Source organism: Sus scrofa, chromosome 5 (genome assembly GCF_054392235.1).
Source record: "Sus scrofa isolate SSC_HxYL_T2T_F1_AM1 chromosome 5, Sscrofa_HxYL_maternal_Yorkshire_Landrace_v2.0, whole genome shotgun sequence".
Classification (NCBI taxonomy): domain Eukaryota; kingdom Metazoa; phylum Chordata; class Mammalia; order Artiodactyla; family Suidae; genus Sus; species Sus scrofa.
In genome coordinates, this window is record NC_139387.1 from 61,629,763 (window position 1) to 61,656,187 (window position 26,425).

The window sequence follows — 26,425 nt, forward strand, 5'->3', positions numbered from 1 at the left end:
CTCTTGGTAATATTTGACTGAGAATGAAAGTAAATAGTAGAAACAAATCAGTAACAAATTTCTTCTTTGGGGGAACTGTAATATGAATCTGAAACTGTGATGGTCAGTAGTTTTATCCCATAAATGAAATCTCATTACCTGGAAGTGGCTTTCCAGAAAAATGGTTTGAGAATTGTGTGGCTGAGCAAGACCCCAGGAGCGAGGATCTCCCTTACTGCTGTCTGTTGGATACAGGAGAAGGGAGGGAAGCATGCATGCCATATGGTGTCCATCACTGTTCTAGCAGCTAGAAATGTGTCTGTGTTTTTCACTAAATAAATTTAAACTTATAGGTGAATTAAGTATTCAGAATATCACAGATATGAAGAAATTTCTACTTAATGATATTTAGTAAGTAAGCATTAGCACAAGATGTAAGTTTACAAGAAAGCTAAGTTTTAACTGAATCTTTGACAAGTTAGATATGATGAATTTGATTTTAATATGAGGTAGAGAAAGATCCCAGAAATTTTTATAAGCCAAGTGTAGGAGAAACCAATAATAAAATGAATGTATTGGTAATTTTAATGCATCTAAAAGCATGTTTATTCTGCCAGCTCATACAATGGGATACACCATGAGGCATTCCTCTCAGGTATATATATGCCCATACATATATATGGTTTAAATAACCATATTTTATTTTTATTTATTTATTTATTCATTTTTTATTTTTTTGTGTTTTAGGGCCACACCTGTGGCATATGGAGGTTCCCAGGCTAGGGGGTATAATCAGAGCTATAGCTGCCGGCCTACGCCGCAGCCACAGCAACGCCAGATCCTAGCCATCTGCAACCTATGCCTCAGCTCACGGCAACACCGGAACTTTAACCCACTGAACGAAGCCAGGATTGAACCTGCAACATCATGGTTCCTTGTTGAATTCGTTTCCTTTGCACCATGACTGGAACTTCCGTATTTTATTTTTATCATTTAAAACATGTATCTGTGGTGCAGGCACTATGGAGGACAGTATGGAGGTTCCTTAAAAAACTAAAAATGGAGTTACCGTATGATCCACCAATCACTCCCAGACATATGTCTAGAAAAGACAAAAACTCTAACTTGAAAAGATACATGCACCCCAGTGTGCACTGCAGCACTATTTACAATAGCTAAGATGTGGAAGCAATCTTGTTGTCCATCAACAGATGAGTGGACAAAATATTGTATATATACAATGGAATATTATTCAGCCATAAAAAGAATGAAATAATGCCATCTGCAACAACCTGGATGGACCTAGAAATTGTCATGTGAAGTAAATCAGAGAAAGACAAATACCATATAATATCACTTATATGTGAAATCTTAAAAAATGATACAAAGGAACTTATTTACAAAACAAAAACAGACTCACAGACGTAGAAAACAGATTTTTGGTTAACAGAGGGGAAATGTGGGGGGGTGTAAATTAAGAGTTTTGGATTAACAGATTCTTGCTAGTATATATAAGATGGATAAACTAGATAAACAACAAGGACCTACTGTACAGCACAAGGAACTATATTCAAGATCTTGTAATGACTTATATAATAGAAGAGAATTTGAAAAAGAATATATATATATGTGTGTGTATATATATATATATATATATAACTGAATCACTTTGCTGTACATCTGAAAACAATACAATATTGTAAATCAACTACACTTTGATAAAATAAAACATATCTGAAAGGTGTACATCATATGATTCACTGCATAGGAGCTAGAACAATAAAATTGATCTAAAGCTCAAAATAGTGTAAGAATTTAAATGAGTACATATAAAGCTTGAATGAAAAAATAGACAGTATGACAAAATCAGAAAACAGGAAAAACAACCTGGAAAAACTTATAAATTACAAAAATAAAAGCTGGTTGACAGTGCGAGATTAGTAAATGAGTTCAGTTCCCTAATCTTAGAATAATTACAGTAATAAAATAAATTGAGATTTTTAAAATCAGTCCAATTGACTTTCTTTAGAATAGCATCTGGCTGGTAGTGTGTGACTTTAAAAATTAACCAGGAGTTACTGCTGTGGCTCAGTGGTTAACGAATCCAACTAGGAACCTTGAGGTTGCAGGTTTAATCCCTGGCCTCGCTCAGTGGGTTAAGGATCCAGCGTTGCCGTGAGCTGTGGTGTACGTCGCAGACGTGGCTTGGATCTGGTGTTGCTGTGACTCTGGCTCTGGCCGGCAGCTACTGCTCCAATTAGACCCCTAGCCTGGGAATCTCCACATGCCACGGGTGCGACCCTAGAAAATTCAAAAAAATAAAAATTAAAAATAAATAATTTTAAAAACGAAGAAAGAAAACCTATTCACGATATAACATTAACAGCAGCAAAGACTGACAACCATTTGTTTGATTACCCAAATTTTCACCATACATAAGACAAAACAGATCAATCTAAAATAGAAGGGGTGGGGGGAAACCTGGCTGGTGCTTTTTTATTATCTGAAGGATATGACTAGCTTTATTATATGAAAGAGAATAAGTCTGCCAGTCTTAAAGCAATGTTAAGGAGATGACCAATTTCCTTGCTGCTGCCTAATTCAGAGATCTAGGGCCTGATCAGCTCTCCCTACCACTCAAAAAAGGGTATCTGCAGCCAGGTACCTTTACCATCCCCCTTTCTACATGCTTTCTAAGACTAAAATTTGCATTTATGCAAAATATCCAGGTCTGCAGTGGTTAAGCATTTGGTCTGCTGCATCTGAAAATGAGAAAAGAAAGTGCCATAAAAAAGTGCAAAGAGGGACCACTTATGGCAAAGAAGAGCCATATATTGATCAGAATTACCTAGAGAAATGCTTACCTTCCTATTGTCACCAGACTGCAAAAGCAAGATTGATGAAGTTCAGAATTCAGAGAAATTAAGTGACTACCAGTGACCTGTAATTAGACAAGTCTGTTCACATTTATCATTACTCTAGCTGAAAATCTGAGAAACATGTTCTAACAGCAACCAGGAAAACAAAGAGCAACGAGAAGACGTTACAAACATTATTTATGAGTAATTAGTGGAGAGAATCTTCATTCCTCAAGGATGAGCAATTGGAAAATCAGCATAGGAGATGAGAAAACATTCTGTAAGAAGTAAAATGTCTAACAAACAAGACACAAAAGGAGAGTTATTTTTGAAAACTATGGTATACCTAAGTAAATTTTATGAAAACTTTATCTTTTTTAATAAATTAAGAAATGTGATAAGATAAACTGAAATAAAAATAAGAAAATAAAATGAAGGTAAATGATATGAGGAAAATGGGTAAATGTGATATGTTGATAAAAATGAAGCTAAGGAGCTATTGAGATGTCAGAAACTAAATATTCAGTCACACGTTAACATATTCATTAGAACCAGACTCACACAACAGAAACTGAAATTTTGTGAGAAACATTGAGAACCACTCTATGAATACAGAGGAAAAGGAACTAGTGATAGAAATGAATGAGAGGTACTCTTACAAGGGCAGAAGTCAGAGAAGGACATCTAACATGATATTATTTAAATTCTAATAATGAACCAAAGGTAACATTAAAGACTGCCCCCCCCAATCTAACTGGGCTGAATGAAGCTTTGAATATGCATATCTAACCTGCATACACATATGACACACATACAACCAGGAAAAATAAAGGAAATATGTAAAATATAGAAACTTATTGAAAGAGGGCAAGGGAAGGGAAAAAAAAAAGTTCACTTGGATATAAGAGAAAGGAAAGTTATCCTGGACATAGACGTCACCTTTAAATACTAATGGTCCTAAGACAAGGGAACAATAGCTACATAATTTTGAGGGTAAATTTGTTCTATGCCCAAAATTCAGTTTACCAGTTATATGTGAAAGCAGCTAAAACATATTTGCATGTAGTAAGTGCCTAGAAATCTTTGTACCTTTCTAATGGATAAGAGGAACCAACTGAAAAAGTTTTAATCAAAATGGGAACTCAAGAATAGGGAACTAAGTAAGTATTAAAAATCAGTTCGTGTTGAATTCATCTAGATAATTATTGCAAACATAATTTTAAACATAATAATTTCAAGATTTACTTGGTAGTAATAAACTATGTGAAACATATAGACATCATAGACTATTTAAAAACTAAAAGGCACGTTAAATTATTTGCCTTAAAAGAGGAAGTGATTAAGAAAAAATAGATTCATATATAGTTATTTGTACAGGTATATAATTGTAATGTGTTGAAGAGACTTATTAGCTGAAGAAGAACAGCATATATAATTTTCAAAGCACCAGAAGAATCAAAATTTGATAACATTTGCGTTGTAATCATCAGGAAAACAGGAAATTAGAAGTACACATTAAGAACTGAAACCAGGATGAAGCAAGTAGGATTAATGGTATTTCTAATGACAGTAAATATAAATAGCTAATTGGAATAAAAAAATTATCCAAATATGTAATTTTCAGTTGTGTTGTTTTTGCAGCAAAAACATAAATATCAAAGCAAAGTTAAGAGAGTTGTTGCAGTGTTACTCAAACACACACACAATGATGCAGGTTAGGCAATGTTAGTATCTAGTATCAGAAAAGAGAAGATAGGGCAGAAAGTATCAAGATGATCTTTTTGCAATTTCTAAAAAAATTATAATAGATGTGGACATTTATGTATCAAATAAAAGTATATGTGTATACTTTTTAAAGGTGAATTAATGGACACTTCTGGGATTTTGTAACCAACTCAATGTATTAATATTACATTTTATATTTATATTTTATATGTTTTTCCTTTTCATCTGCCCATGATTGAATCTTCTAACAAATAGTTCATTAATAAATCATAGCAGAGAAAAAATTTTTATATTTGATTTTCAGTCTATTCATGATTTTTTTAAATGATGAACTACAAATGAAAAGAACATACTTAAAAATATATAAAAATTAATTGTAGACACTAACAACCAGATTTTGTTTAATGAAGAAACACTATGAGCTTTCTCTCTCAAATCAAGAATAGGGTAATTATTCCTCCTATCAAGTTATTTTAGAAATTCTATCTAATGCAATAAGGTAAATGAGGATGTAACCATTAGAAAGGAGGATAGTATTATTATGTATAGATGATATGTTTATGTATGAAGAATGTGTTAAATCCTTAGAATATATGGAACTATAATATTTCAACATGAGAAAGTGTAAAGTTGTCAAAATATTAAATAACCAGAATAATTTATAAATTTAAACACTCAATTGGGAAATTAACAAGCTGATTCTAAGGCACTTTTGGTAAAGTGAAGAAAAGGGTAGAAAAACAATTAGTGAGATTTTCATTTGAAAAATAATACACCTTTTAAAGACATAATACTTAAAACAATGTACCAATTGAGCAATTAAAGACATAAGCATCAAAGAAGCAGAAGAGAAAATGAGTGAGCAAACCCTAGCATATACCAACTTTAGTTTAAGTTAGACATGGAGGAAATGTTGGATTCCTTAATAGAATGGGGCAGACACACCTGGTTAATCATTTGGATTAAAAAAAAATCTTAGCACAATTAAGTATGGACTATAATTGCAAAGTAAATTTTATGGGGAATAAAGATCTATAATGTAGAATCATTAGACTTCTGTATCAGCGGTTTCTAAACACTGTGCAACACATTTTATTCTGTGAGACACAAGTCTTTGTCATTTGTTACAAGAGATTGTCCAGAAAAACACCCCAGATATGTTTGAGAAATACTGAATGACACTAAGGTAGGCATACTTAACATAAAAAAGCAACAACTTATAGAAGTACATAGAGGCCTTACTATGCTTTGTGATAGCATAATATGCTTTGGAAAATTTCAACAAAGGGCCAAACTAATATACTCATGGAGTTCCCGTCATGGCTCAGCAGAAACAAATCTGACTAGTATCTATGAGGACACAGTCTAAATCCCTGGCCTTGCTCTGTGGGTTAAGGATCCACCAATTGCCATGAGCTGTCACAGATGCGGCTCTGATCCAGAGTTGCTGTGGCTGTTGTGTAGGCAGGCAGCTACAGCTCTGATTTGATCCCTAGCCTGGGAACCTCCATATGCCACAGATGCAGCCTCAAAAAGACCAAAAACAAACAAACAAACAAAAAAACACCCTAATTTACTCAGGATACTTTTTAAGAGCACTTTTGCTTTGGTTGAGACTCTTGGTCACAAGTGGCAGAAGTCAATACAAAAGGGAATGTGATGTGAATTGAGGATTCGAACATTGTCACAATGAAGCCTCTCTTTCTCTCCCGAAACTTTTCCTCTCTTGGTGTGTTGGCTTCTGTATTTACTACAGCAAATGGACTTTTCCTCCAAGATGGGGAATATGGGTAGAGGCTTTCAGGAAACATGTCCTTCTCTTACAGCAGATGACATACAGTTAAAAATTTGGAGCAGGAATTTGGCTGATGAGGCTTGAATCAGATGCACGTCCTTTGGGTAAATCACAAGTGTCAGAGGTAGACAGAGGAGGAAGTACTAGGATTAATGCAGACTGAACAATGAACCTAACTTTATGTCCTGTTAGCAGGAGAATGAAAGCCCAGACATGGCCACACCTCCTCCACTCGCACTCATTAATACTTTCTGGAAGATCGTCCTTCAGAATATGTTCTGGAAAATGTTGAATAGGAAGAAAAATGTAATAATTACATTTGCAAACACTTGCTGAGTGCTAACTTAGAATGTACAAAATATTATTCTAAGTGCTTCCTACTTTGAACCTCTTTCCTCATGTAAAACATAAGCCTCATGACAGTCCTTTGAGTAGGCATTATTATCTTCATTTTAGACAAAATTGAGGCATAAAGAATGTAAACGTCTTACTGAGTTCCTATGAAAACAGGAATAGGAAAGGGAAGAGTTAGAATCAGCTCTTTTAATCAGAAAAAAATATTATATTTTAAAATATCTACTCAATAGCCCACTTTTGATGCCAGAGGTTTTGGTATAATCTTTTGGAAAATTAGTATAAGAAAGTATTGGTTTGTAAACTTAAAGCTTGAGGTGAAAAATTAATTATACAGTATTATAAAGATTAGCAAACCAAGCACTGTACTTTCAAAACATTTATCAGGAAAGTTTTTAACCTTGATTTTTATTTTGGAATCTACTTATGGTTTTATGATTTTAAGAAATAGTATATGTATTATTCAGCTGCTATATTTAGCAATAGAAAACTATTTGGTTACTCTCAAGCAGAGGTTTAAAAATAATTTGAAATAGCAAAGATACTTAGTTGGCAAAGTCGTGGAAATTGATACAGATTAATGAAATTTAATACAAATAATGAAATGACTATTTACTTAGACTGTTTTACCACTATTAAAAAGGCCAGATAGGAGTTCCCGTCGTGGCTCAGTGGTTAACGAACCCGACTAGGAACCATGAGGTTCTGGTTCGATCCCTGGTCTTGCTCAGGTTAAGGATCCGGCATTGACCTGAGCTGTGGTGTAGGTCACAGACGCGGCTCGGACCTGGCATTTCTGTGACTCTGGCTTAGGCCGGTGGCTACAGCTCCGATTAGACCCCTAGCCTGGGAACTTCTATATGCCCTAGGTGCAGCCCCGGAAAAGACCAAAAAAAAAAAAAAAAAAAAAAGCCAGATATATACTCAGTGAAAGGGAGAATTAAGGATAAGTCTTATAAGGTTTCTACCCTATTTTCTGTCTCTAAGATCAGAAAAAAATATATATACCTCTGTTAGTGAGTTCTGCTTTTTGAGGTAATCAGAGTTTGTGTTCTCTTATTCATAAAAAAAGTTTATTGAATACCTGCTGCATGGTCTCCTAAAAGAGTAACCATGCTAGACACTGGAGGTATGTGTGGGAATGATGATGAAAGTCTTTAAAACCATATAGGCAGGACATTTTGAATGTCATATGCATGTTAGAAAAAGATGAGGCTCCACCCACGTGAAAATAATGAGTTATAAAAGTAGTAGCATGGAGTGGCTAATAATGGTCAATTTTATCAAAAAGGACATAGAATCCTTATATAAAATCACCATAAGTTTGAGACAAAGTTTATAAACCTCTCGACAGAAGTTTTGCCAAGGATGTGTGCATGAGTGTGTGCACATGTGCAGGCACACACAGTCACATGTGCGTGCATGTACGTGTATGTAATAATATATTTATATAATCTGAAACTAGATGGGGGTATATGGAATTATTCCATTTTACTTCCTTAAAACTTGGATAAATTGAAAGCTCGTTAGAAACCAGAATGTAGTCAGGACACATCTGAAGAGGTTCCACCAGAGTTCAAGAGGTCAGAGGACAGATAAAAGGAAAACACATGTCTTACTCATTTCTCTGGATAAACCTTTTTCTTCTTAAAGGTAGATACACAGTCACGTATTTTATAGAGGTAACCACTAAGATAATAGGGGGTGTATCTTTCTGACAGTAGAGAGAGAAAAGGATATGAGAAAAACCCAGAAAACAACCCTCTGTTGATTAGGAAAATGGTCCAACAGTGGCAGGAAAAACATAGAAAATGGTGCAAACATTCACTAAAATGGTTTAAATGAAAAAGTGTTTATCAGAAACTCATAAATGTACATGATCTCAATATATTATATAACAATCCCTAGATTGTTACATTATTTTAAAAAGGAGAGGGGGAGCTAATTGTCTTTACCAGAAATCAAGGATAAAGATTGCTTTAAGTTAAAAGGAAGGGAAAAGATATCCCAGGCAAACAGTAAGAACAGCAACGACAGAAAACAAATTTAGTTATATTTAAAGCAAATAAAACAGGCTTACCAGCAAAAACCACAGCAGAAATCAATCAAATAAACAACCCCCTGGATCCCCCAAAAAATGCCTGGAGGTGAAGAGGAACATTTTTTGGAAGTTAAAGATTCAATTCACCAGGTGGTTATTTCAGATATGTACTAAAAATAATCCCTTTGAAATTTATACCAGAACGCATTACAGCTCTACAAGAGAAATTAACAAATTCACCCTCATAACAATCTCATGATTTATAGATCAATTAGACAAAAATATCATTAGGCATATAGAATATTTCAAAAAAATTAACAAGCTTAATGTAATGAACAAGTACAGAATATTGCATTCAGTAAATATAAATCACACATTCTTTACTAGGATATGTGTAAATTGGGAAAATTGACCGTATATTCAGCTACTTAATTTTTTGTCTTTTTAGAGCCACACCCACGGCATATGCATATGGAGGTTCCCAGGCTAGGGGTCTGATCGGAGCTGTAGCTGCTGGCCCAAACCACAGCCATGGCAATGCCAGATCTTTAACCCACTGATTGAGGCGAACCCTCAACCTCATGGTTCCTAGTCTGATTCATTTCTGCTGCACCACAACAGGAACTCCTATTCAGCTACTTTTAACTTAATTCAAAGTCAGTATTACATGGACTCTCCTCTCTGACACCGATGTAGCTAAATATCAGTAAAAAGAAGATAATTTACAAAAGAACTTATGTTTGTCAACTTCAAAAACATTTCTAAACAACCCAAGAATAAAAAGAATCACATTAAAGTTGGAAAATATTTAGAAATACAAAATAAAGATGTCAAAAAGAAGCATTTTGTGTAAGTTGAGTTCAAAGCTACACATCACCCTTATTCTACAGCTGAAAAAAATTCTTGGAAATATTCCATCCAACAAAAAAATGGTAACATAGAAATTTGTTTCATAAAAGGATTGTTGCTAATGGCTGGTAACAGTTAAAATCGATTTAAGCCTAAATAATTATGATGATTCATTTTTTTGCTATGATTATCTGTATATCGTTTCATTAGATCATAAATTTAGAAAAAAAGTAATAATTGAGTTAGAAATACAATACCTATCTAGATAGGAAATGACTATTGAATCACTTTTTTCTTCCTGAGCCCCCAGAGAATTATACTCTGCTTTTTGCTTACTTGAAGAGGGCTTCCACAGGACCCAAATAATCCCAGCTCTTACCAAAAAAAAAAAAAAAAGTGAAATCATGGTCTGAAGGCTCACTCTGGTAGCATGTGAGCTTATTCATTCCATCTGTGAACTCATCTACTTAATAGGATCCTTTTCTGTTGCAGCTGGATGAGGCTATCTTGTTTTGTTTTGTTTTTTCTTCCCAGCTCAATCACTATACTCTTTCCTTATGTTCATTTCACAAACTTGCTTTCTGTGTTGAAAATGGCAAGTGCACATGTATGGATCACAAGTAGCATGTCACAGAAAGGGCCCTTGAGTTGGAATAAGAAAACCTTGATTCAAATCCAAGCTCTTGATGTTATTAATGATGTAGATGATGTTATTTATAACATAGGAGATGTGTCCTTTATCGTCTCTTGGTCTGTTACTTGATAGACAATCTTGCAGTTAGGTAATGTATTTTAAAAGTTCATTGCACAACCCTAGTATATTATGATTATTTTTTAAAAAGTGGGATATATCATTTCTGTGTTCAATCTCAAGTATCAGAAATATAATTGTTTGCCAGGTAGAAAGTAAGGGGATATATGGGTCCCATACCCTGTTCATACTGGCTTTCAGTGAGCTGCCAATACAGAGATAGGTATACAGAACTGGGCAGGAGCCCAGCATGGAGTGACAGAGCAGAAAGAAAACAGCTGCTTCCTACAGCAGGAACTCTTGTCAGTTTGGAGCCCATATGTTAAAAATATCCACCCTTCATTTAATAAGAATTTCTTTCTGGAGTCATCATCAGCATACAGTCTATAGACTATAGGCACTAGCGCAAGACATTGAAGAAAATCTCTGCAAAGAAAAAGTATCCCAGCAGACATGACTGAATTGGCTCAAGATTCTGACAGACATGAAAGGAAATGATATAAAAGAAATGATATCAATGCAATCTAGAGATCAATTGGAGACAGGGAGAGAGGGAAAGAGCGAGGGAGAGAAAGGATAATCAAGGTATAATCAGTTCTTAGACAAAAATAGAGCTTCTGGAGAATATTTACAAACCTACTCAGAATCAAAACTCATCTACCATTTAAGCATCACAATATAATTAAAGAGCTACTTTGCTTCCACAGCACATTTGGATTCAAATATTCTATGTATTTGGTTAAGGATACAAAGTTTGTTTCAGTCTCTTACCTGAAGCATACATCTTCCTGAAACTAAACATGATCTCATTTCTTTCCAAGAGTGAAATACGCTCACACAAGCTAAAACACTCTTCTTTCAAGGGAGCATTATGCTTCCACTGGAAGCTTTTATTCCTGTTTGGCAAGTTGGACATGTTTAGGAATCTATTTTTCATCAAACCCTGGAGGGTTATGTGGAAAAAAAAGAGTTTACATAATGAATATAGGATTTAAGCCAAAAACTTAGCAATGAATTAGCTTCTCTGTGCTAAACAGAATTTGTGTCAGAAGACATTGAACAGCAATATGCAAACAAAAATATATTTTTGAAAAAATATGGAAGATATACACATATACCCTCCAAGTACATTTGCTTATGTTATCATGCATTTGAAAGTGAGAGTGGATGGGGACAGCAAAACCAGTGGTTTAAATTCTCAGGAGCAGAGTTGAGCCCTTAATAATTCTTCTCTAGCCATTCTGTTAGTTTAACTTTCAAGTTATTTTCTTTATTTAATTAGGATTTAATATGTTCTTGTTTTTCCAGAAAATGTCAATTGTTTTTTGCTCAACCTCAGGACCCATAATAAATTTCAACTTAAAATAATTACCTAATTATATTTGAAAGAAATGGAAATAAAAAGGAAGTTTTATAAGGTTAGCAAGAAAGCAGATGTGGGTAGTTTGTTGTTTTGGTATACTGCTGCTGAAAATAAATCATATGTGGAAGTTTGGGGCCAGCACATAAAATTACCTACTTGGATCCAGGAGCTTGGTTCAACCAGAAGCATGATTGCTTTAGTGAGGAAAGCTTTAGGAGCCAAAAATATATTGGGTCACTTCTTTGTTACTGAAACATATTATAGGCTCCTTATTCTTTTCTCTTTTTTACTTTACTTTTAATTTTATATTAGTGTTTTTAATATAGATTTTTTGAATGGAAGGATAAAGAACAGAAAATTAAAAATTACATTTACTTTCAGTAAATGCTTATGAAAAGATATTTATAATTTGAAACCCTCAAAATTGTACATTCGCCCTTGCACTCCTTTTATTCTTTTTTTGGCGGCACCCATGGCACATAGAAATTCCAGGCCAGGGATCAAATCCAAGCTGCAGCTGTGACCTATACCACAGCTGAGGTAATACTGGATCCTTGACCCACTTCACTGGGCTGGTGCTGCCACAGAGACAGGCCACATCAGGAATTCCTTGCACTCCTTTTCTAAGAGAGCAACGCAAGTGTCAGAGCTTAAGATAGAGTGGACGGTTGTGTAGAAATGGATGGTGGTGATATACAGGGAAATGTTTGCACCCTTATATTTTAATAATAGCCTAGATCGCAATTTTTTGGGACTCTGGAGAGGTAGAGGGGTTTAAAAATTATTGTAGTGATTTCTCTCAAAACATTTTTGCTAAATATTTACTCTTTAATAAATCAATTCCTAAAACATACCACTAATTTTCCCAAAAGATCAGAAATTTTTATACCTGGAGATCTCTTATGTTATGGATAGTCTCCTATGCATTTTGGAGGAGAAACTAAGAGAGCTGGACTGGTTTGAAAAGGAACACTCTGATCATGGTAAAGTTGAAAGATTAGTGTTAGCACAATTTGAGGGTCATTATTAATAAGAAGGGGTACCAACATATACCTTGTACTTTGTTTTCTTTGAAAATATGTCATTTAATGCCATTGTTCTCCTTACTTAATATGTGTGCTTACCTATTTTAGTAGAAATTTTAATTAAAAATAAAATCAGATGGGAGTTCTCTTGTGGTGCAGTGGGTTAAGGATCCAGTGTGGTCACTACAGTGGCTCAGGTCACTGCTGTGGCTCAGGTTTGATCCCTGGCCTTAGAACCCCACATGCCACGAGTATAGCCAAAAAATTAAAAAATGAAAATAAATAAAATCAGATGGACATCTGTGCTATTTCTACAAGTTATTTTTTTCATGACTTTGTACTACGCCTACTACTTAAACAAGTAAAGCCTTCTCTTCTGCATAGTCATTTACTCACTTTCCAGACAAAGCTTTAAAGGCAAAGTGGTCAGCCTTCAAAACTGAAACTGCATGTCTTTTAGGAACAAAGACAGTCTTTACAGTGTCAGTTGATTTTTTCTCTGTGTTGTAATAATATGACTTTAGGTTATTTTCTCTATGCATTTCATTGTAGGAGGCAAAGTTAAAAAGTGTTATAAAAAAGAGTTTTAAATGTCGGTGAATAGCCTTCTAAACTTGCCTGCTTGTTGGATTAAGAAATCAGTGTCGAGGATTTCCCGCTGTGGTGCAACAGGATTGATGGTGTCTCTGCAGTGGCAGAGACCCAAGTTCAATGCCTGGACCTGCACAGTGAGTTAAGGATCTGGCATTGCTGAGGTTCTGGCACAGGTCACAACTCCCACTCGAATTCGATCCCAGGCCTGGGAACTCCATATACCACAAGGCAGCCAAATAAAAAAGGCAAAACAAACAAACAAACAAAAACCAAGAAAGAAAGAAAGAAATTAGTGTCCACATACAAATAACTGATTACTTTTTTGTGTTTATACCCACTCTGGAGTAAATGTAGTTTACTTGTTCAAAATGACTTAATTTTCAGAACACATATTCCAGGATAAGTGTCCTTGCTAGTCAGCCTGCAATCTTGCCTCAAACCTGGGAAAGAATCTTTAACAGTGACCTTGCTGTAGGATAAAATTGAACAGTCGTCTTTAGAATTGACTACAAAGAATTATGATCCAAATCCTTGAAGTTGGCTACATGTATTTTCATATATGCCTAGCATTTCTTTTACCCCTCATTATCTTTCTAATAATATCTGCAGAAATCATTTTGAAAGGAGGACCTCACTTTTTAAGTTAAGAATTGTTACAGGATATCTAGTGGGTGCCTAGCAGCACTTGGTGCTGAGTATAGTGTGATGAATAAGACTGGCAAAACAAGGTCCCTGCTATCTTGAAAAGTAAAGTACAACTTTCCACCCCTCGCTTTATTTCCTAGTAGAATGATTTGAACCTAGTTAGCACCTCTTTGAAAAACAAAGGCAGTTGCAGATATGATAAAGTTATTTGCATATTCCTGTTTCAACTATTAGGAAACTTACAAAGGGAAATGTCTTGAGCAAATTATTTTGAAATTAAGTGCTAGCTGCATAGTTGCCATATTAAAAGTAAATTGCTTGTTCTTTAATTCACTTTAGCTTGGAGAAGGAAAAAGTGACTTAATAGAAAAGGAAGTCTTTATAGAATTTTCAGACCTTTAAAATAATATTTGTGTAGAAGTTCCTGTTGTGGTTCAGCAGGTTAAGGATCCAACTAGTATCCATGAGGAAGTGGGTTCCATCCTTGGCCTCGCTCAGGGGGTTAAGGATCCAGTGTGGTCTCAAGCTGCAGCGTAGGTCACAGATATGGTTTGGATCTGGAGTTGCCGTGGCTGCGGTGTATGCTGGCCAGCTATAGCTCCAATTCAACCCTTAGCCCAAGAACTTCCATACTCCCAGGTGCAGCCCTAAAAGAAAAAAAAAAATTGTATTTATGTAAAGGAGTGAGAAATTAGTATAGATATTCCCAAACCTTACACAAGCTGAGTTTCTTGACTTTTTTTTTTGTGAAATTAATCCAATTATTTTATTTTAAAGGATGTTCAATTATGAAAGAATAAACACAGATTATAGGTTCATTAAAGAGAACTCAGTTGGAATAAAATAATATTTTAACAATATCTGCTCTGCCAAGGTGCCTGTTGATTAGTAGCACTGGTGATGCTCCGGATTGGCTCGTTAATCATCATTTTAACCTTCTTCGTGTATGTGTCTGACTGGAGATTCTGAGACGCTTAAAGTGCATATGCCTTTGCAGCCAAGAGTCAGGAAGAATTAGATTCTCCCAATGAAATGTATCTGCACAGATTTTAGAAGGTGGAAGCAAGGAATATTTGTGTTGCTTTGGATTTTTTTCCTTTCAGCAAGCAAGATCTTGGTTTCTAAAGCAATACTCTAGTGTGCATTATCCCCTTCCCTCCGTGTTGAGAGATGGCTGTTGCAAAAGTAGTGATGACAGCTAATTCTGAGCTTTCTGACTGTGGAATTGCTTTTGAAGTGGAATATTTGTACTCAGTCGTTCCAGTGGTGGCCTCAGTCCTTGGATGTGTCAGTTCCATAGTGTTCTTTTCCAGTCCAGAGCCCTCAACTTTGGCTCTTCATTCTATTATTTTTGAAAGTACTTTCCCTCTATATTCATCATTCTGTCTTGCTTTAAATATTTAGTCTTATTTCTGAATGCCATGGAGTGTGTCAGACTGTGAGTTGTTGCCCAATATCTGTTCTTAACCTCTTTCTATAATAGAATTTCAACTGATCCCATATCTATACAGTTAAAGACTGCCTTTCTCAGCCTCTCTGATTGAGGTATGACCATGAGTTTAAGTTCTAGATAATAGAATTTAAACAGATATTCTATTTGGTACTTCTGTTTTTGTCCATAAAAGGACAGAACATACAGTACTCTGGTACTTTCTAATCACTGTGTGATGGCAAAGGTGAATGCCTTGCCTGAATCCAGAGACAGGAATCACATGTTGAAAGTGTAGAGGGTTCTGCCCATTGCGATCCACCTATACCTGAATTATTTTATGAGAGACACATTTCTAACCTGTTTAAAGTGCTGGATTTTAGACTACCTTTTGCTTTTTAAAAATAACATCTTATTCTTAATAAAACATGGTTCGGTTGCTAGAAGAGGAACACTAACATAATAAAAACAAATGAGGCATTGGTTTAATAGTTGGGTAGTGGATGATAAGAACACCAACAATGAAAGCTGGAAAGCCAGCCATCCTTTTTATGTCTCCTTAACACATTTCGTAAAACTGTCACTTGCAATCCTTATAAGTAAACTACTGGCCAAACGAACATGTAACCTCTGTGAATTGTTTGGAAAAACTCTGAATATTAGAAAAAACAACCACAGAATGTTAATATATATTGGTTCCTTCTTGTTCAGAGTTCTATAACAAGAGATACTTGGGCTGGTTGTAAGACATGATTTTAAAGAAACAGCTTTAGCAGTAAATAGGCCTCTGGTATCCTCAAGTGCCTACATTAAAACATTTATCTTAATTGGGTTCCATTCTAGTTTTAAAAGTTAAATTAAGGATGATGCTTTCTTACCTCAATTAATATTTTCAGAGAGCATCAAGTTAGACAGTTAAGTTGAAGGAAAGCAAAAATGTTCTGAAGAAAGAAACTAGAAAATATAAGAGGAAAACTAGAAACATTTTTTTAGATTAGAACTCTGGTTATAGTTGTTTGCCTGTGCATCTGACTGTCAGTAACTAGAACAAAAGCATGCTGAGTTTTTTAGGGATTGTATTGATCTGCAAAACTCATGCCTGTTTGACCTTTAAAGCAACTCCAGAAGCCTCCCAAATGGTCTTGCAGAATATAGCTGAGAAATTTGTCCAGTCTCCAAGGAAAGAAGAGTGTCCATTTCTTTCTTAATGAGATAATTATAAGGTGTTCACATAGTTTTGAGAGTGAAAGAGACACATATCTAGAAAAAGAATTTGTTCATTCAGTATTGATATTATACCAGGACAATGCATATAAATCAGGATGATCAGAAGCAGATGGGTCCTTATGGTAATAGAAATAATGGACGAAGAAAAAATATCCCGAAGTAAAGAAAACAGGAACTTCAGATGATAAGGGACAACAAAATTTCTCCAAGAGAATATAATCAGGATCTAATCAAGGAAATTATTTCAACTTCCAGAGCAGGGAATATTTCAGATTCCTATTTGGTAGGATTTGATCATTGCTTTGAAAAATGACAGCTGTGCTTTTTCTGTTCTTCCATTTTTTGAATGGCAGCTGTGCTCACCACTATACCTCCAACACTGCACTTTTCCATCTTTTTTTGAAAGGGACTTTATGATGTTGGGTCTATGTAGAGGGGGTAGGTGGGAAGGAGTGTACAGCTGGATTTTTGGCGACAGGCTGGAAGTTGTGTCTCAGTATCTTTTTCTCCTCCTATAGTAATGACCAGCCTGTCAAAGGCCACATTTCCAAGCTTCCTTTTCAGTGCAATGTGGGCAAGTTAACTGGCTCTGCTCATTGCAGTGTGAAAAGAAACGTGTGATTCTTCCAGCTGTGCCCTTAAAAAGATGGCTTGTACACCCTCTTGCGTTCCCCGCATTCTTAAAACACACCCCCACACACACATACTCTGAGAGATGGCAATGAAGAGAGTAACCATATTGGAAACAGATACATTGGGCTGACAAAGGTAAAGCTGCATTGCTGGTTCTTATTATTGCCTTAGATATAGAGAAGAGAGAGAAAAGACAGGAGAGAATATTCTATCTTGTTTATACTGCTGTATTTTGAGGCTTTGTTGTAGAGTTTAAACTAAAACTATATTAACTATCACAGTGTACACAGTTTGAAATGATTATTTTTCCTAAAATTTTACTTACATTATTTATAAAAATTGAATCAGAGATTCAGACAGATTATTTCTAGGTGCCTGTTGAAATAAAAATTGTACACAGTATTCATACTTGACAAATTTAGAATAAAAATTTAATTGTTCTCAAATTATTTTTTCCAGAGAATATTTATAATGAATAGTTCATCCATTGAATATTGATGCCAGTAGTCATTAAATTAATTCTAATAAACATTCTATCACAGATTTACATATTAGACTATTATAGCTTTTCATAGTCTGATGTAAAGCTGAGAAATATGGTCCATACATGGACTACTTCAAATGTGATGTTATAAAGTCTAATTTCTAGTCTGAAAAAATCAAAACAACTGAAAAATATCTTAGATCATTAAGTGTATGTAAATTAATATTCAGAATATGTAGAGTGAGCACAGAAAGAAACAGTAGATTGATTTTAAAAGGAATTCAGACTTTTTTCTTCAGCATAATAAGACATAATGAGAAAATTCCTCTACATTAAAAGAAAATAAAAATGAAACTAAAACATGTATTCCATCTCTATTCCCAAATTTTTTGATTAAAGCAAATTGCTTGTATTTCTTAAGTCCAAGAACAAAGGACTTAATATGCATTTCTATCTCTTGCTCTGGTTTGTCTTTTTGGAGCAGCCTGAGAAAATTCTCGATGCCCTTGGCTAAATGGGCTGTCAGGGTGAGAGCAAAGCTCAAGGGTGAGAGCAGACCTCAAGGGTGAACCCTGAGGAGGGAAGACCAGAAGACAAAATTTATGCCTTTTGAGGTGTAAGTCATCCAAATAAAACCCCTCTTAGTATATTCTCTTTTCCTTCTGAAATTGCCTTGCTCTTATAGCAACAACTTTTGAGGCATTTAATACTTGTATAATGTGTAAAATGTATTTTTACTTTCCTACATTTTGGAGTCTGTGTTCTATTTGCATCTTCTTGCTTTTTGAACATAATAAATGCTGATAATTTTAAGAATTCACTGTCAATAGATCTTGATCCTGCTTTTGGATCTTTTTGTATTTTCATAATTTGATTGTATTTCTACTGGCTCCATGCATCACAAAGAAGTTTATTTTTCAATTATTGACATTTAATCCTTTATTCATTTTGTTATCCTCTGGAACTAAAATTTATAAGGCAAGGCAGGAAATTCCTCTTCCATCCCATAAAAATTTTAGCACCACTTTAAAAAAATGCCCCCTCTTTTTTTCTATTACTTTGTTTAATATAATCTTTTTTTTAATTTGAAGAATAGCTGATATACAATTTTGCATTAGTTTCAGGTATATAGCAAAGTGATTCAGTTATATAGATTTTTTTTCAGATTCTTTTCCATTACAGGTTTCTACAAGACACTGACTATAGTTCCTGTGCTACCAGTAGGTCCTTGTTTATCTATTTTAATATAATCTTTTTGAGACATAATTTACATATAGCAAAATATATATGTAGCTTCTAAGTGCACAGTTGGATGAGTTTTGAAAAGTAGGTAGGTCTCTTCAACCCAGAGCGCTGTCAAGATATAAGACATTTTCATCATCCCAAGGAGAAATGTATCATGGCCCTTCCGAAACAACTTCCACTTCTCCTTCCTGTCACAGTTACTATCCTAAATTCTATCACCATAGATCAGTTCCACCTTAAGTTCTGATTTTACTGGTGTCTCAACTTGATTGTTTTGGGCTTGATTCCAGGGGGATAGGCCAACACTGCTCCTAAGCCCTGGAAGTTCTGGCGTTTCAACTAAATTCCTAGTATGTTCAACCAAGTCTCTCTCCTCTGGCTGATGAGATTTATAACATATCCAAGCACAGCCATGCCCAGTCTCCACTGGGTTTATAGCTCTACAGTAGCAGTGTGCCAGACCTGTGGAGCCTTTTTCTGTGGACATACAGCTTAGAATTTACACAAAGACTCAAGAGGATACTTACTCAGATTTGTAAAGTTCTCTGTCGAGCTGCCTTCTTTTCTGGTACCCTTTCCCGAAAATAGCAGCTACCTTGGTGGCCCAGAGCTCCAATCTTTCATTTCTTCTACTCACGGAGATTGCTGTCCTGTGTTTGGCTCCACTTTTTAAATTGGAAAGTGATGCCTAGAAAAAAGCCAAGATGAATGTAGACCTCATTTTGTATATTTCCATTCTCTCAATGGAATTAGAGCATAGCCCTAAGTTTTCTATTTTCCAATTTTGTCTAATCCTGTAGTTATTTGCAGCAGAATTGTATATCTGATGAATATTATTTTATCATAATCAGAACTTAAAGTGCCATATCAGGTTAACTTTTACTTTTTTAAAATATTTTGTCTTGGTTGAGTTGCCTTTCTTTAAAGATAAAATAAAAATAATGCATTCCATATCAATCTTCTATACTTGTTTGAGAATCAAATAATTTTTGGAAAAGATGGTTCTCTCCATAAGTGATATAATCTCTTTAATATAATTTTGATATTATCTCTTTAATGATATTATCTCTTTAATATAATTTCTTAATGTAATTAATTTCATAATTTTATAAACATACTGACCTAAGAAGAAAAAAGAGAATCCACTTATGAAAAATATTATAATTTAGGGAATCAGTTTCTCTCAAACTTTTCTAATATTCTATTGGCAAAGGGAGTCTGTACTGATCCATAGTAAGTATAAAATGTATTTAAAATGTAACATATTTTGGAGTTCTTGTTATGGCTCAGCAGGTTAAGAATTTGACTGGTAGCCATGAGGATGTGGGTTTGATCCCTGGCCTTGCTCTATGAGTTAACGATCCAGCATTGCTGCAAGCTGCGGTGTAGTTCACAGACATGGCTTGAACCTGGCCTTGCTGTGGCTGTAGCACAGGCCGGCAGCTGCAGCTCTGATTCAGCCTCTAGCCTGGGAACTTCCATATGCCGCAGATGAGGCCCTAAAAAGAAAAAAAAAAGTAACGAATTTTATCTTAAAATTGTATGCATGCAGAGTATAGTTATGTTGAATTTCATTAAAAGAGTTCCCTCCTTATCTCAATCTTGGAGCAAAATTGAGAGAAGGAAATTTGTACTGTATTAGTTTGATATCTTCTGTAGTTGTAGCCTGTACATAAGTAATTGTACTCTGCCTAGAGAATTGTGGTATTATTTATCTGAGACCTGGAAACATTGATTTGAATCCAAATATTTGGTTTACTTAATTCCTAATATTAGTATTAGGAATTATGAAAAAGTTGTTTTTCATTGCTTTTTAACTGAATCTTTTTATATCCATTTATGGAAACAACCCTATTTTAAGACAAAGTTAAAGAAAAATAAATGTAATTTAAATGTTGGAAAATAATTGAATGCAGTTTATTATATTTTGAGATGGATTATTAATAAAGCTGTTAATATTGGCGAGTATCACATGTAATTTGGTACCTTCAATCTTCTTCCCTTAAGATAAATTACTGATTTGATTTGCAAACATCCTCCCAAATCTTTACAAATGGGTGTGGTGAGCATACTTCTGTAATGCATTGTGATACTAAGTGCTGTAGTAAATACGTGTATTTCAAATACACTTTCCAATCAGCCTGTAATATTGTCATATACAGTTATATTTGAGATGCATTTGTGCCTTGTGTTATATACAGCAACTGGCAAATAATAACACTCAAATAGACAAAGGGTTCTCAGGATATAAATGATTATGACTAAAACTTCCAATTCTTTCAGAAAATTATTAGCTGACAGTTTAAATGCCCTTTGACATTCTTAGTTTGCCTTTGACCAGTGAATAACATCTTATTGTTGATAGAAGTAAATAAAAGTGCTGAAAATGTTCACAGTCTCAGGCAAGATTACAGATGTTCCCAAACTGTCTCTGCATAGAAAAATACATCAATTTACCATAGTCAAACTTTATTACCTTTATAATGCCACAGACATTATCACTGGGCAAATTGTCCTAAAAACTCTATTTAGAAAACTGAAGAATTATAGAATTCTCTTTCCCTGAAGTTTTGTTACATCTCTTCCAATTTTTTGCCCTTCTTCAGCTTCTCCAATATGCTTATTACAGGCCAAGGATTTTATAATTTCAGGTATTTTAAAATGATCACTGTGGGATCAAATTTTCCATAATTATTTAGTTTTGCATACATTTTTCATATAATACAATTGTATGGCATCAAGTATTACTCAAATACATTTATAAATAAACTTTGTTAAAAGTCAGAACAGAAGCTGGTATATAGTCATATAAAACTGGTCTAGTTTTCTAACATGTCCTGTTATATTTTTGTCTATTTATTCCTTCCAGTTTTCTTGAGATATAATTGACATAAAGCATTGTAGAAGTCTAAGGTACACAGTATAAGGATTTGACTTACATACATCATGAAATGATTATCACAAGTTTAGTGAACATCCATCATCTCATTTAGATACAAAATTAAATTGAACAAAATGTTTTTCTTCTCCTGAGAACTCTAAGATCCACTTTCTTACCAACTTTCACACATAACATATAGCAGTGTTATTTATATTTATCACATTACATCCCCAGCATCTGCCTGTATTACAATGAGAATCTGTACCTTTTGACCACCTTCATCCAATTCCTCCTTCCCCTACCCCTTGTCTCTGATAACCCAAATTCTGATATCTGTTTCTATGAGTTTTTTGTTTGTATTTGAAGTATAATTGACCTACAGCACTATGTTAGTTCCAGTTACATAGCATAGATATTTGAAATTTTTATACATTTCAGAAAGCACCACAATGTCTAGTTATGATCTTCACCATGTACATTTCACTTGTGACTCATTTATTTTGCAACTGGAAGTTTTGTCTCTCTTAATCTCTCTCACCTAAATGTTCCTGCCCCAACTCCCCTCCCCTCTGGCAACCACCTGTTTGTTCTCTGTATTTATAACTTTTTCTGTTTTGTTACATTTGTTACTCATTTTGTTTTAATGTTATAATATCTAAACCTTTGCATTGCTAGTTTTTCCAGATAGTAAATTAGGTCATGGAGGTAGAAAAATATCCAGAGTTTTAAATGCCATCAACAAAAGGGCAGTAGGACACTTTGTTTTGGTTGGAATAGCCACTTTGTGTTTCAAGAATTGCAGTTAACTTGAATGTTAATTAGATGTACCTCTGCTTTGTAGCAGATGGAATCAAACATGTTTCCAACTATTCGAGAACGCCACCTTCTGGAAATAAAATGCTTCTCTAAATATCAAGAAGCAGTTCATTATGATTGGGGTAGAATTAGGACATGGTACCGAGAAAAATCATGCTTCATTAGGGACATATGTTCCTTTCAACCAAATATTATATTCCCCACCTTCAACCCTGGGAGTTAAAGAAGAAAAACTAGAATAAGTGAAGGATTTTTGACTGCTTATATTAGGAAAAAATCCTGTTATATTTACTTTTCTTTCCTTTTTAGAACCAAGTAACAAAGTTGTCTTGCTTCTGTAATATGTGACTGTGTTTAGTCAGAGTACACAGAAATATGTGACACCATTATTAACACCATTAAGGGCGAGCTAAGCCTTAGCAGTTCCAGTTATAATAATACGTTCAAGGGTTAATTAATAAACATTTTGTTTTCCACAAGACATGAGACAGTCAGCTTTTTTTATGACTAATTCTCACTATATCAAGCTAGTTGAACTTGTAAGTAGCTAGAGTTAATATTTAAGTGCTGAGCAGTCCACATTTGTCAGGTACTCCCTTCATAGGTCACAATCCAGGAAGTTAAATTCTGCTTCCCACCAATTCTAACAAATTGAAATCTCACTGATTGTGATTTCCCTGGTTCCCCTTCCCTGTAGATGCTGTGCATGGCATGAGAGTGATGTCCACACATCCTGTGAGAAGAAACTGGAACCCTTCCAATATTATAATTCCACAGTCTAAACCTGGGTTTCCTGGATTTCTAATTCTAGGAGGTATCAGCCCTTCATACCCTACCCCCCAGTACCCCTCCCAAAAAATCTATTTTGGGAAATAAGCTTATGAAAGTTCCCTCTGAGACACCAAGAATGATCAGTGGCATGTTAGAAACTGAGGAATCCTTCAGAGAGGAAGAAAATATCTAGAATTTATTGAGTACACATTATATTTTATAAATATCATTTTTATTTATCAGCCCATTTTGATATGATTTAGGAAGTTCTGAGATGGACAATCTCCAACATAAAAATAAATGATTCTCATTATTTTAGTCTATTGCATTAAAAATTCAAATTATAAGATTCCTCTTTTTCTGCTTCAAAGTCCGCCAAGCAAACAATTGATTATAATTTGAGTTTCTATATAGGTCAGCCTGTGGGGAGAGAATGACCTAGTTTTGACCATCAGAGAATTCCGGTCTGCGTGGCCATCATCCTGCTAATGATAAATTACTAAATTGGATTCTGCTCTATATGTCAATGATAAAACAGAATGCTACAACTATTTTATTATATAGTATTGAAGTGTAAGTCTTTCACTGTGAATTAGGATTCTTCTCAGTTTTTAATTATATTATACCAATATCAAGTCTAAAATGCAGCTTTTAATTTTGAGTTAAAATGGAAATTCATTGGAAGTAAGAGATAATGAAATATGAAGAATAAAACACTGTGCTTGTTGAGTAATCAATTCTCCCAGACTTGAAATATATATTATAGAGTATGCCTTTTTTCTTCTTCCACAAGCATTTCTCTTTTGTGGAGGGGGGGGCACAGTATCTCCTTAATTGAGTACCTTAAAATACAGATGCTCAATTAATATTTTGTAGTACTGTTCAGTTCACATATTTTATCATTTGATACAAAAATTCTTGAAAAAGTCTGGGCAAATGAAAATACATTTCCTTTTTAGTTCAAAATTTGAGAGAAAGAAGGAATATAGAATTTCTCTGATGACACATAGAAAAACTATAAGTCTGGGAATCTCACCCAGATTTTTGGACTTCAAAATGAGTTTTTTATTATAATCTACTTTACTAAATTATAAAAATATTGTGCTTTCTTCCCAGACACCTTCAATACTATCTATTATCTATACTAGACATTTTGAAGTTAACTCTATTTTGTCACTTTTTTCCCCCTCTTTTAGGATGGCACTTGAGGCATAGTTCCCAGGCTAGGGCCTGAATCAGAGCTGCAGCTTCCAGCCTACACCACAGCCCCAGCCACAGTAGGTAGCACCAGATCTTAGCCGCATCTGTGACCTATGCCATAGCTTGTGGCAATGCCAGATCCTTAATCCACTGAGCAAGGCCAGCAATTGAACCTGCATCTTCATGGATACTAGTCAGATTTTTAAAACACTGAGCCACAACAGGAACTCCCCACATATCATTTCTGATTTTTTTTTCTCCTCTTTTTAGATCCACACCCACGGCATATGGAGGTTCCCAGGCTAGGGGATGAATAAGAGCTGTAGCCGCCGGCCTACACTACAGCCACAGCAACTCGGGATCCAAGCCACATCTGTGACCTACACCACAGCTCACAGCAACGCCAAATCCTTAACCCACTGAGTGAGGCCAGGAATCGAACCTGCGTCCTCATGGATACTAGTCAGGTTCCTTTCCATTGAGTCACGACAGGAACTCCCTGAGTTGTTTTTAAATTAATGTTTATAGTTAAAATGTTATTATTTGTGTCCTGTGGACAAGACTGTCTTCTTAGCTATTCTTCACAGCCACAAGCAACTTGATGACATTAGTGGTAAAGATGTACCCTAGGATTGGGAATCCTAGGACTCTTCTAGCTTGGTTAACACTTTAATTCACTTTAAAATCACTTTTAAAATGATAATGTAGGGAGTTCCCGTCGTGGCGCAGTGGTTAACGAATCTGACCAGGAACCATGAGGTTGCGGGTTCGATCCCTGCCCTTGCTCAGTGGGTTAAGGATCTGGCGTTGCCGTGAGCTGTGGTGTAGATTGCAGACGCGGCTCGGATCCCCCGTTGCTGTGGCTCTGGCGTAGGCCAGAGGCTACAGCTCCGATTAGACCCCTAGCCTGGGAACCTCCATATGCCGCCGGAGCGGCCCAAAGAAATAGCAAAAAGCCAAAAAAAAAAAAAAAAAAATAATAATAATAAAATGATAATGTAATATATCAGAGAAAATTACCTGATTCATGAGTCTCCTAGATTAAGGCAGTTCTCAGAGACCCAGAAATTAGGCATGACATCAGGTTAGAATTCCACCAAAAGTCACATAAAGTTTGGGCCTACCAAGTGCTTATTTTATCATATTCTTTTAGCACTCCACTAATATCCTGCAGAATTCTAATTTGTTATAATACCTAACTATTAAAATCTATAATATCTCTTTCTACAAAGAGCTTGACCAGAGGTGATTATATTGGAATTATCTTGGATTTGTTTTCTTTTTAGGGTATGTTATTATCTTCTGATTATCTTGTTATCTTTATTGACTGGCAGTTAGTTTTCTAATTTATTATATATCATGGTATTTGGGGAGAATGTCCTTTTCTTCCAGGTATTTTCTTTGGCAAATAAAATTATTTTGCCTGATATTATGTATTTAATTTACCAAGATCATTGCGACAGCTATATTCTTCTATCACTATTTTTTCACTAAACTCTTGTTTCAAACCCTCTGTCTCAGTTATTACCACACTGTACCTTGTACTATGATCATTCCTTTGGTCTCTTCCTCAACATAATATCTTGAAAGCAGGGATTCAGTCATGATTTTTTTGACTGAAAAAATTAAAATTAAAATTTCTTTTATCTATGATAATATCTAACATAAAAATACTCAGAATATTCATTACATTAATGAGCTTATGAGTGCCCTCCAAATATTATTACAATGACAGATTATGAAGCCCAGGGTCATGTTTA

At 34.9% G+C, this 26,425-nt stretch overlaps 2 protein-coding genes across 18 annotated transcripts in view; one reads left to right on the top strand and one right to left on the bottom strand.

Moving 5' to 3' along the window:
- PIK3C2G (phosphatidylinositol-4-phosphate 3-kinase catalytic subunit type 2 gamma) overlaps nt 1–26,425 on the bottom strand; it is a 518,046-nt gene that overhangs the window by 347,784 nt on the left and 143,837 nt on the right. For 9 of the 14 annotated variants that reach the window (XR_014803780.1, XR_014803778.1, XR_014803776.1 and 6 more), the window contains exon 1: nt 11,124–11,183. The gene's annotated coding sequence lies outside the window, so the exon portion shown is untranslated. Of the gene's footprint in view, nt 1–11,123; nt 11,184–19,524; nt 19,686–26,425 lie in introns of those variants that run through there. The other 5 variants (XR_014803777.1, XM_084956629.1, XM_084956630.1 and 2 more) reach the window with 1 other exon arrangement.
- RERGL (RERG like) overlaps nt 1–26,425 on the top strand; it is a 260,323-nt gene that overhangs the window by 120,734 nt on the left and 113,164 nt on the right. The window contains exon 1 of one of the 4 annotated variants that reach the window (XM_084956673.1): nt 17,332–17,403. The exons of the other annotated variants lie outside the window; for them this stretch is intronic. The gene's annotated coding sequence lies outside the window, so the exon portion shown is untranslated. Of the gene's footprint in view, nt 1–17,331; nt 17,404–26,425 lie in introns of those variants that run through there. 4 annotated transcript variants of the gene reach the window in all.